Below are 12,594 nucleotides of genomic sequence, written 5' to 3'. Positions count from 1 at the left end.
TCATATAAAACCAGAAGAGAAGTGGTTCAGATGTCAAAAGCAGTACAATTCAAGATTTCTTCTCCTTTTTTTTTTTTAAAAGTAGACTTTTCCAGCCAGTGGAATAGGAACTGAACTCCAAACCACATCTGATTATTTCTGTTTTTGGAAAGCAACCCTAGACCTCCACCCTCTCTCACAAACAGTTACCAACCAGCAAACAAGTGGAGTTGAACTCCCAGTACCTGCTGCACAAGCCCCTCCACAGGGCCACCTTTTGCAACTGCAGCTGTAGAGAAACAGGTAAAAAAAGAATCAAAAGCCACATTGAGCCATTGCAGTCAGTCAGTAGGCTGTTTCTACTGGTACGCTATTACACCTGGTCCTCCATCATGCACAATTCTGAGAAACACCCACACCAGGAAAAAAACCCAACCTCTACAGAAAGGGTGCCTATGAGACATGACTGTACTGCACCTATTAAGAACATTATAAACCATAAAAGCTGACCCCTTCCAGCAGTGATCACTAACACGAGTTTCCAGACGGTTACTATCAAGATTTAGTGCCATTCAATTCCAAGCCATAGGAAAGGTTTATGCTGATCAAGCCAAAGGTCTAAAACAGGAGTCTCCCCCCCTCTCCCCATGACACCGCTCCTCCCACACACTCTCCTTCCACTTCTGGCACTCCCCAGGCTGCTCACTGGGATCCAGCTTGTGGGACAAACCTACATTTAATGCTGTTTCCTGACCCCAGATCTAGTCTCTGGAAGTAATAGAAAACATTGAGCAGTGTCAGGAAACAAGTAAGAACAGGCAGAGACACCTGGGGTGGTTAAAGGGAGAGCTAGCTGCCATCTTCAACTACCTAATAAGTGGCTGTAGAAAGGATGGAGCCAGACTCTTCTCCAAGGTGCACCGTGACAGGACAAGAGGGAGCAGACACAAGTTGCAACATAGGAGATTCCCATTAGATATGAGTATTCCTTTCTTTTTGCCACGAAGGACACAAAAAACTTGCAGGATCTCTGTCCTTAGAGACATTCAAGGCTCAGCCAGACAGCCCCAAGCAAGCTGATGCAGCTACCAGCCTGGCCCTGCTTGGAGAGGGGCTGCCCCTGGGACTTCCAGAGGCAGTCCAACCAAACTCCCAACACAAACTGATCCTGTGCTCCTCGCTTCTGGGTCCCACTTCGTGCTCTGATGGTTCTCTGAGGCCAGCATCTTGGTGTGAAACTATTCCACTTAATTTCTCTCTCCCTGACCGCATCAGACTCTGTTTGTAAAGACGTCTGCAACACGCTATCTTCTTGCTCCATCTCCTGGGGAAGTGTTATTTCTTCAAACTTTATTCCTGCAGAGACTGCTGGTTGCATTTAGGATGTAGCTATTACTTCTTAAATCTGTCCAGGTGCTGATTACAGCTGATAAAATGGCCAAGAGTAGTTTTCAGCAGGAGTTACAGTTCTGTCAAAAACAATGTTTGGGTGAAGCTTTATTACTGGTTAAATTCTTCAGAACTCAGCAACCAAACCAGATGCTGCAGCCCACTCCCCCAAAGTTTTACAGCCGCTGCTCTTTCTGACAGTCTTTGCATGCCTCTCCCTTCCTTTCCATGCCCTGAGTGAATATTGGCTTGGAGGGTAGGAGGTGAAAAGAAGGAGGGGGAAAAAAGTTATTTTTGGCTTTCAACTTTTTATGGCATTCCTGTCCCATAAAACTCTTTGGAGCTGTGCGTCTCACCCTGGGTCAGAACAAAACCAGTTCTGAAATCACTGAGAAATTTCTTTGTGAGACGCAAGTTGTCCAGCTGCCAGCCGGTAGCGATAACGTCCCAAAGCACTGACGTGCTCGGGGCCCCAAGCCGGTAAAACGCAGGCATGGAGAGCCTAGGGATACAAACTGCTTATAAACCCACTGGATGCTTAAGCCCACACTCATCTCTGAGGCAAAATTCCCTCGATGGGAGCTTTCCGTGACTTGAAAGGGCTGAGCTCAGAGTCCTTGCCCCGTGCAGGACGGCAGTCTAGACATGACGGCGTGGGCGGGCGAGCGGGGAGGCGGCGAGGAGGCTGGCAGGACGGGAACTCCTTGCGCTTTCTTCCAAGAGGCTCCTCCGCCCTCCGGCCATCCCTTGGTACTGCCATGGCACCGCAAAGCATCGGCCCTCTGAGCCTGGGGTGATCCTTGTCCAAATGTTTAGCCAGCATGAGACACAGCTTTATTACAAGAAACACGTGAGCCTCCTCAGAATAGACACTGAGTTTTATGGAGGTCGAATGAAGTATAATTGTCTAGCCAACACAATTGCATAGGTCATCAAGAATTGCCTTCTCTCTTTGCATCTTCAGTATCAGCAGTGCCTGTTAAAAGCAAGATCAAGACTCTTAAAAAACCTCTTTGGAGGCTTTTATGGCACCGACTCTCAACGTATTGTTTAAAAGCTTGAAGTTTGCTTACTTAAAGTACCTAACAGAGGTGCAAGCCCCAGAACAGAAGTGGGTTTTAGGGAACAGGTCCATGACCTAATTTCTCAAGGGTTTTGTTTATTTAGTTAGTTTTTTATCTTTTTTCAAACAGACCCACTCAAGTTAACTGAATTATCACGTATGCCTCTCCAGACACTATTCAGCACCTAATCAAGTGGTAGGATTATAAATACCATGTGTTGCAGCAGTGGCTGAGCCTCAGTCGTCGAAGGTTAGATTGCCTTTACAGCTTTGCACCAGTGGGATAAAGAAATTGTACCAGGAAAGCAGTGATTTCATTGTATGAGGCAAATGCCACACAGAAAATTATTAAAGTTTACAGAAAATGTGGGTTATGTGAGTCATGCAAAACACATCCTTTTTGCTCTGGTTCTTCAGTAACATAAGGCAGAAGTGGCCTCTGAGCTGCTGAATTACAAGTAAAATGACAAGGTAAAATGACAAGGTAAGCAGATCCCTGCTTAGGTAAAGCTGTCTGGCTCTCGCTGGGAGACAGACACAGTCTCTCCAACTCCCAGAGATGAACCTTTGTAATTGAATGACCAGGAGATCTTACAGGAAAACGGAGGGAAAGGAGGGGATATGAATTTTACTTATGCTTGCTAACTCTTTTGAAATAACCTTGATAGAAGAATTAAATGTAATTTAGAGAGGGAAATGTATTATTTATGGGTGCATTGCAATAAGCAGGGAAAAAGTGGAGAGAAATACTTCTTCAGCATCCTGGAGATATGCAGCTCCCCCAAAGACGAATGAGCTAGCAGCAGGGAAAGTAGATATTGCTGGGTCCTGTGTTTGTTTATTCTTAATTGGATCCCAGAGATCACACAGAGATCAGCCAGCTGAGCTGGAACCCACTCCCAGGATTTCTAGGAGCTTAACAAAAAGGCTGCAACTGAGAAGAGAAGACCAGATCTCCTTTTTGGCCAAGCATTTTTCCAGGGCTAGTAGAAGGAGTTGCCCATTCTCCTGGCTTATCTAACTTTCAGGATTACTTCCAGAGCTAATAAGCTTGTATGGCTGAGTCTCTCTGTGCTCACCACTAGCAAATACTTTGTTTATTTGCAGCTGCCGTGTTCTAAGATAAACCAGATCAGTAAGACTTATGTGAATGTGAAATAGTAGAGCTATTCCTAGCTAAAGCAAACTGAACAGGTCAGCCCAATGCCTATATGAAGTGGCTGGCATTGCCTTGTAATGAAAACAGAAGGAAAGTGATTCAAGCACCAGCCAGACCTTTCTCTGAAATACACAAATCAATGGGAGTACTAGACAGATGCACACACAGAAGGAAAGGCAAATAAAGGATGGAAGCCTGGTATCAGCTAGGATCAGAAGGTAATGGCACAAACTAGTACTTGAAAGGCAATAATTGCATGTGGATCTGACAAGATTATAAAGAGACTTAGTTTTTGATGTCCTATATACAAGCTCATCTGACAAGTTATATTGTACAGTCCTGTAATTGATATAATTTCAGTGAGTCTCAACCCATGAACTTCTATTTCTTGGATCTCTGTCCTCAGTCGTGTAGAGCTTTGACCCCACATTTGCACATTCCAGCAGCTGTTATATTTTCTTTAGCATTCAGCCTTCTTCAGCTTTCATCACAATGATCTCTGTTTCAGAGCTGATCTGGCAAAGAAATCCACATTGAAAAACTGCGTGCAACAGCTCCCTAAAGTCTGCAGGTCTTATGAGTTTGGAGGACTTCCAGCCCTCTCCCAGGGACTCCCCAGTTCACACTCAAAGAAGTTTCAGACAACTGGGCTGACATTAAATAAAATTTAACTCCCTAATTCCCCAGGGGCTGGAATAAAAAAGAAAAAATACATATAAATATAGGTATATGAATGATTATACAATACAGAGAGAAGAGCTTTGGGTGGCTAGTGGAATTTGCTGCTGTCACAGCAGGATGGCTGGTCCCAGCTCAGCTGTGGCCATAAGCAACTTGCTGGCCTCAAGGTCCTTACAGAAGAAAACCACAAGATTTGTTGTAGGAACTTTGTGCACTCAGATTAATTGGGGGTGGGGGGAGGGGGCTGGCACTGGACCTTTAAGTCTCACTTCTGAGGAAATAAGTGTTAACAGCAGTCTTAATTAAGAAGAAAGGCAACAATATGGTAGCCTTCAGCACTGAAGTTCCCCTCCATATAGTCTCATTTGTAGCAAAGTCTGAAACTATGCAATCTCTCCCACTAGATATTGCATGTAGCCACTAGGCAAGAAGAGAGATTCACAGCCAGGTAGCACAGCTTGGGAAAACACATTTATAGCTTACTCATGTGCACGATGTGGCATCCAACACATTTATAGCTTACTCATATGCACAATGTGGCATCCCACAGCATGTTTGAGTGATGTTGCATTGAAGAATTGCTGTACCTGCTAATGCAATGCATATATTTGTATATATTACATACGTTCATATGCATTGCATACATATAGTATATAGATTCGTTACAATGGCAGGTTTATAGTGTGATTGTTTTTTCAGCAAAAGCAGAACTTTAAGTCATTTGTGATTAAAAAAAAAAATTCTGATCTTCCCTCAAGGGAGATTGTTTAGGGAATATTTAAGAATATAGCGGATGGGCTGAGTTTACATGGTAGCTGGTCTCTTCTATTAGGAGAACCCCGAACACGAGCATTTTAGACCAGTGCCCCCCAATGCCATGACTCTTTCCAGCAGTGAGAGGCAGTCAGCAAGCAGTTGGTTCTACCCAGACCAGCAAAGCAATACCCAGGTAACGTGCTGAAAGAGTGCAAGCTGACAGAGTCCCACATTTGCCACCTTTTCCAGTAGATATCACAGAGACACACAAATCACTCATTCTTCACATGAAAGATTCCGTCTCCACTGTCAACTCTGCAAGCCTGCATATAGCCATCTCTGCCTGGAGTCCGCAGCCCCACAGATTCTGGTGGCCATGAAGCAGTAACAAGGACTTTGCACAAAGGCAAGGTTCAAAAATATCCCTTCATACCAGAGGCAGACTTGTTCCCCTTCTTCCCTGTCAGGTAGTGCACGTAAACAGCTACTGAGCTGTGTTGTGCACGGTGACATGCCCTCTCCCCAGGATGGTTCAGCCCCACTACAGTCCAGCTGGAGAGAGCCATGACACCTTCACAACCAGACACAGACAAACTCAGTGAAGTCCTGGACCAAGCAAGTAAAACAGCCAACTTTCCAGTTGGCCTCGGGTTTAAGAGGAGGCACTGCAGCTGCAAGAAAGGGATTGCTTGCTGAATAAAAGAATATGCTGCTTAGAATAAAAAACGTCATTTGCAGCAGGACAAGGAAGCCAGCCTGTGCAACAGCTGGGGAACAGCTCAGAACAAGTCTGTTTTCATGATCCTGGTGGCTATGCACAATATAGGATAAAAGATCATTTGGTTGCAAACATCACTGGAAATGGGAAGTTCACTAGAGAGTGCTGCCGTGTTCTTGCCTCACTTCATAACCAAGACTGCTGTTAACACTTCTTCCCTCAGAGGAAAACAAAGAAAACAAAAAAATTCCTAGTGTTATTACTTTAAATTAATGCAGAACTACAAACCACATCCAGACAGTAGCAACACACAAATCGAAATGATACTGAAATGCAGGAATTTGTCATCCAACATCAATTCATGCAGGAACCTTAGTTTTTAATTTTTACAATAATAGGCATTAACGACTAGCATCTTCAGGTTTAAAAGCCTAAAACAAGTGATAAAAAATACTGTCTCAAATAATAGAAGTCTGTTACTCTGGAGGATAAAGTACATCAATTTAGCTTCCTACATAAAATTAATATCTACATGCACTGTAGCCCTCTAATAGAAATGACTGCATAGTGTGAAGATGTTCCTACAATGAGTGGAAAGGGCTTCTTCCATTACAAGATACATTAATGATATTAGCATATACTGCTATTATTAAGTGGCTGGTGCCGGGATGCTATGTTAAAAAATTAACAATAAAAAATTTCAGTAGGTGAAAACTTAATTTCCACCTTCGTCATATACTTGATGACTCCAAAGTCTCATTTGACTTTGGTAAGGACTCCATCAGCTTGGAAATGAGAGCTCTAGCCTTTAAAAATAATAATAAAAAAGCCATAGCTGCACACACAAAAGATGCTGAACATCCTGGAGAAGAAATAAGGCAATGAAAGAGTAAAAGCCTGCTGACAGCAGTCTGCACAAAGGCAGCTTCACATGCTTCATGCAATCACTAAGATTTAAAGATCAGTAATGTAACTAAGATTTAAGATGATCTGTGAACATCCAAAGCAATGCTTAACTGCACACTGTACCACTAGTCACATGAATAAACTCTTTCATGCAACTAAATCAAAGCGCTTTAAAGGATTCTCCTCCCACCTCAAAGCAGTTCTCCAGATATTATTTGGCTATGAAATACTTTTAGAACAAAATCCTGTTGAGTGTTGCTAAGTGCATACGCATCACAGGGCTCTCTTGGGACTCCTCTTTGCAGTAAAATTTAAATGCCTATCTTTCCTGTTATTGGTGTGCCCACAGCGTTGTAGTTTGGATCTGAAGTGCAGGACTGAGGGCAGCTTCCCGAGCATCGCCCTCTTACCAAATTCTCTTGCATTATGGGGTGGTTTTGTAGCACATGAACTGAATCCCTTTTGTATTAAGCTCATGCAGAGAGTGCACTGCAGGTACACATTTAATATGCTATAACAGCTTATAGGCAAATCAGTCCATAAGACCAGGTATCTTTTTCCTTCAGCCCTTTTCCCTCTGGGGAGGAGGTGTGACAGGGTCGGGCATGGAGAAGTACAGAAGATCCACAGGAGCGGGCTAGAGCTAGGTCTTCATCAGTGATGCCTTTCATCAGGGACCTAGAGAGAGAATTAAATGCTTTGCTAACCCCTCAGCCTACAAAGCTGTTGGCCTCAGGACCAAATCCATTTGCTCTCCCAACAACCAGCAGCACTACTCTCTAGGTCAAAATACATCAATAAATCACATTCAGAAGGCTTAGACCAAGTCAGATTCCCTACGAAACATGACTTCTAGAAAGGAAGAAAACTCCTTTCAAGCTCTCGTGGCTGGAATACTTCATGGCAACGTTATAGCTACAGCAAATTCCTCTCTAGGAGGAAAGATTTCAGGCAAAAATTAGAGAGGATTTGATTTATAATGGAAAATAAAGTTAAAAGTAACAGGCCAAGTTTTGCTTACACTGAATAATACTTAGCACCTACATAGGAAAATTCCCACTGACTGCAGTCAGAGCAGATCTGAGGCTTTAAACATGCAGTCTCCGCTTCAGCTCCAGAATAGCAGTGCTAAAAATTAGGTGTCAGACTGGGACATGCCCTTCCGATGAAAAAGAGGGAAGAAACGGTATGCATGGAGCCCCAGCTTCCTCCGGGGGGATAACAGCACACAGGCTTTGGCCCTCAAGGGGAAAAATGACTTTGCAGGTTCATAAAACACCTCTAGGAAAAGGGTGAGCAGCGTCGGCAGTGCCCAAGTCGGTGTTGGAGCTTGTAGCTACAGGGAACGAGCTTGGGGAAAGCCATCAAGGGCTGGTTGAGTCAGAGTGCTCCAAGGCTGTTGGGTTTAAGCCAGACCAGCTAGGAAACGGGCAAAACCTGCACTTCGCTGCAGGCAGAAGCGGCAGGTGACTGACCGCCTTCTGCTGTCAGCCATGTTACGGGGGCAGCTGGTGTCCTCCTCCCTCCCAGGCAAGGGAATGGAGAGGGACTGGGCCCACGATCGGAGGTCACAGTCCCGCTCTAGGTGAACAAGGCCTAAGGGGAGCAAAGCTGTTTGAACAGGATCCAGCCCAGCTTTATTGCCTTTTGCCGTATCTGTTCTCCAGTTCGCGAAGCAACGTCAACGTAACGTGTGCTCTAAGAGCAAAGCTGCCATTTATGGCCTCGGCGGCCAAGAAAGCAGACAAACCTGAGCATCTGCGTTTGCAATCTCCACTGCTCCATAAAAGACAAGGTCAGACAGAAAACATGTGTTTCGTATTTGCAAATCTGAATGATTTATATTAGGGGAGCAGGGCTGGACCGCGTGCAGCCTCTAGGTTGTTAAAATTTAATTTACTAATCAATTACTATCAGATGCTAGACTTCTTCAGCTGCCCCATACAAGGAGCACAGTTTCTCACAATACCCTGTCTTGATTTCAGTGCTGTATCTCCTTCCAGGGGCTGAAGAGAGGTGAGCTGAAGCAGGTGAGCAAAAGAAAAGGACCACTCAGTCCCATGAGGCCATATTTTAAATTAAGAGAAGCCACCAGAGCATTATCTCCCCATTTCTGTTGGTCATTTGGCAGACATCCTCCTCTTGCCATTATTTGCACAAGGCAGCTTTACCTGAGGAAGCAGATGCATTAAAATGAATGGTACTTTTCTCAGCTCAAGGCAACAAGTCTGGAGAAGAATCAGTGTCCCTAGCTGCACCATTCTCATTTTGGCTGGATTGTTTCTCAACCATAGTTCCCAGTTTAAAACATTTAAAACATTATAAATGGATGTCTCAGGAGCTGAAACTAAATGAACTAGGATAAAAAGTAAAGACAGAAGCAAGAAAGATTATTGCTGATAAGCATCCTTCCTATTATGTGGGTTATGAGCTACAGGTTGGGTCTCCTGTGCTGTACAGCTTTGGGCTGCAGGTTTACAGGTAATTCTGACCTTGGGGCAATGGTGTGTGTGGATCTTTCCAACATTTCTTTAACAGTAAAATGGCCATACTGAAAACACACAATTCAGATGGCTTACATGAGCCAGAGACTCTCAAACACAAAGCAGCTGCATGAACATCACAGTTTTCATAGCTTACGCTCTCATCCTCATACACACGGCAACTCCCACGCAGTCCTAAGAGTCTGAGGGTCTCTTCAAACCTCTGGAACACAGGACACCACCCCTATCCTTTAAGCTGGTTAAAGAAACCCTGAGGGTCTGCAAACTTGTTGCGGACACAAGCAGATGACAGCTGAACAGCTCCTGTCTTTACCCTCTCAAGGACAGCGGTGTCAGGAACTATGCAATACAGTGGAGATCTTCTAGCTTAAAATTAGGATAGTGCAGAGCTGACATTATGCTCCTTCCCCTGTCCCTGAGCATCCTCCTCCGTGACTGTACCTGCCCCTCTCAAAGACACAAGACAGTACTGACCATTCTCAGCAAGATTTTGCCTATCCAGCTTGGTACTGATGATGTGAGGCTAATATGAATATCAAAACTCATCACAAAGGACAAAAAATATCTCAAAACATGTTTGCAGAGCATGTTCTCCTTTTGAGAAATAGAGGAACAAGACAATTTTCAGAGTCCCAATTCCAGTTCACTGAACAACTCCAGTTATATCCAGTTCAGGATACAAATATCAACACTAGCATTGGTTGAAAAAAATTTTGAATGTCCTCTGTTAAAATTAGCTCCGTTCTTGGTTAGTAAGTCACGCATGAAATGATCCTGGCTTCCCTTTAACGTGGTAATCGGAGACCAATAACATTTTGAAATTATGGGTGAATTGCCAGGTCTTCTCTCCAACTCTTTGCTATCTGCATTTTGGGTGACAGGTTCCCTAAGAATAGGTTAATGTTACTACTCTTGGAATGGAAGAGGGAAATATTTTAAACTGGGGAGTAATCAATCCAGTCCAAACCTTCAGATGGAGAATCATTCACATTCAGATTCATGAAACTCTTAGAATTCATTATTTTTTTTCCAACAAATACCCAGCAGGTCACAGGCAGTTGGACAACCAACTCCACCATGGTAATTTATGAGACTGCCTCATAAATTAGAGAAGTACAGCTTTTTTTTTTTTTTTTTTTTTTGAGGGGGAGGGGCAGGGGAAGGAGGTGAAGAGGGGAGGAAGCCAAAAAATGTCAGACTCCAGGTCTTAGGAGTATTTTAAAGCCATCAATTATCCAAGGACTGACTGTAATAGACAGTGTATCCGATTGTGCTAAAGCTTCCAATGCATAATGTTCAGAGGTTTTTTTCATATTTCTGAACACTAATACTTCAGATATGTTTATACCTTTCCAGGACACTTCATTCAGCCCCGGTTTCACTAAATGCAGAAGACAAATGCTGTTGACCTGATGTTACCCACTCACTATAACTGGAGAACTACAGCAACGTTACTGTCTGGCAGATTTATTCCTACCTGGCACTACTGCTTAGAACCTGCCTAATTAACAGTCTGCTAAACCAACAGAGTGAAACATGGCAATTTCTGTGTAACAAACACAAGGACAGCAAGCCAATATAAGATCAGTGGGTGTAACAGGGCCATGACCGCAAATGTGACTATAAATGCTCATGACTGAAGAGAATAGCTGACAAACTTTTGAACCAAGGCAACGAGCAGAACCAGAAGTTATGATTGCAGGATAATCAGCCCAGCAATTAGTCTAAATAGCATCAAATTCCTATTTTAAATCCATCCTGTAGTATTATTTGGAGAGCACTCTTTTTCATGTTATTGCACCATGGGGTTTCTGCATGCTATTGTATTGTTGATGCCTTCAGCTCTGGGAATGGCTGCATTTCAGTAATAACTCAAACAGCCCCAAGTGTAGTTTAAGAAGCTCAAAGACAATTTGCCTGGAATTAAATGGCCTTGACAAATGGTAGATGTTGTTTCAACCTCCAACTCATCCTTGGCCACATAACGTCCCTGTCCACTTGTCTCTTTTCCACTCAGTGCCTCAGCAAGCAGGATCCAGATACCCTGACAGAAGAAGAAAGTGGATATCTGTCCTCCAAGAGAGGGAGTCTGTGACTGGTAAACACATACAGGAGTCTCAGTCAAGCCCTTGCCTGCCATGGAGGCCTGTCTGGGAGAAAGGGGCGAAAGCCAGAAGTTTGCAATCCTTCGCTGCAGGAATTTTGGCCTGTGGGTACAGTTGGCTGCCTCAAGGCAGCGCACCTTGCACACAGCTGAGGATCTGCTGCATTATGTCTGTAGGCAAGTACATTAAGGGGAGAGAGACAGAGAGTTTAGTGCTTCAGCTTGACGTGAACTTGGAGAACACTGGATTCCAATTTATCTCCCACACTGAACTCCAGGGACGTTCAATTGCTGACCCAGATCTGGAATCAGACTTCAGGATTTGCTCCCGGCTCTATGATCGCAACATTGATTTGGCTACAAACACATCCATAATTATAAAATTAAAAAAAAAAATTGCATCACTGAAGAAATAAAAAAAAAGCCGTTTCCTTATTTTAGTTATTTCTTGTCCTTTCCTGAAAGTGATTTCTTTAAGGTATGTGCACTCATGGGTGTGAACAGATCTGTGCACAGACTACTGCAGTGTTTCATCCTCTTCTGCTGGTTACAGAAGTTTCCCCCTTTGATTCTTTTAACTTCAGTGCAGTTGGGATGTGCAGCTCCCAGACTCTTCATGCAGCCTCTCCTTCCTACCTTTATATGAAAGAGCTCAACCAGCAGAAACAAGATTATAATCAAGAATTGTCCTAGACTTCTGCTCCAAACAACTTGATCAGAGCCTGGCTATAAGAGGTTGCCAAAGGCCCACGGGCTGCTGGTCATTCATCAAAAAAAGCCTGGAACACTTTGAGAGCCATGAAGTATCACAGTCTGGCTCACACAGTTGATATGTAATGTGGCATCCCTTAAACAAAATGAACCATAGGGGCAAATGTAATTTAGAGATGGACGGGGTGAACAAAAATATACCACAGCTGTCTAGAAGTAACTTAAATCTTCATCTGAGGAGTACATCACTGCCAGAGATTTTCAACCATTCATTTAGACATCAGGAATATCAACATCTTTAAACACTACTTAGAGATGATGTTTAGGAAAATTGGGAAGAGAGACAAAGACACAAATAACTACACTGAAATAACTTATAAGACTGACAAGAAACATAGCATTCATATTTTAAGCAATTAACTCGCATTTAACCCAACTGTCTCAAAATGCTATACTCTGTATCATACAGCACGTGCTATATTAGTGGGCCACACCGCAGTTAACTCAAAGGAGCGTGAATTCCTCTCTCGAAGAAAAAGAGTATGGTGATGTATGACAACCCTTAAAAGTCTGCTTCAGAGTGGAAAGTTACTGCAGAATAGTTTGTATATTTTAAATTCAAGC

This window comes from Ciconia boyciana, chromosome 2 (assembly GCF_034638445.1).
Source record: "Ciconia boyciana chromosome 2, ASM3463844v1, whole genome shotgun sequence".
Classification (NCBI taxonomy): Eukaryota; Metazoa; Chordata; class Aves; order Ciconiiformes; family Ciconiidae; genus Ciconia; species Ciconia boyciana.
The sequence above is the reverse complement of the archived record's forward strand: the minus strand, read 5'-3'. Positions refer to the sequence as shown.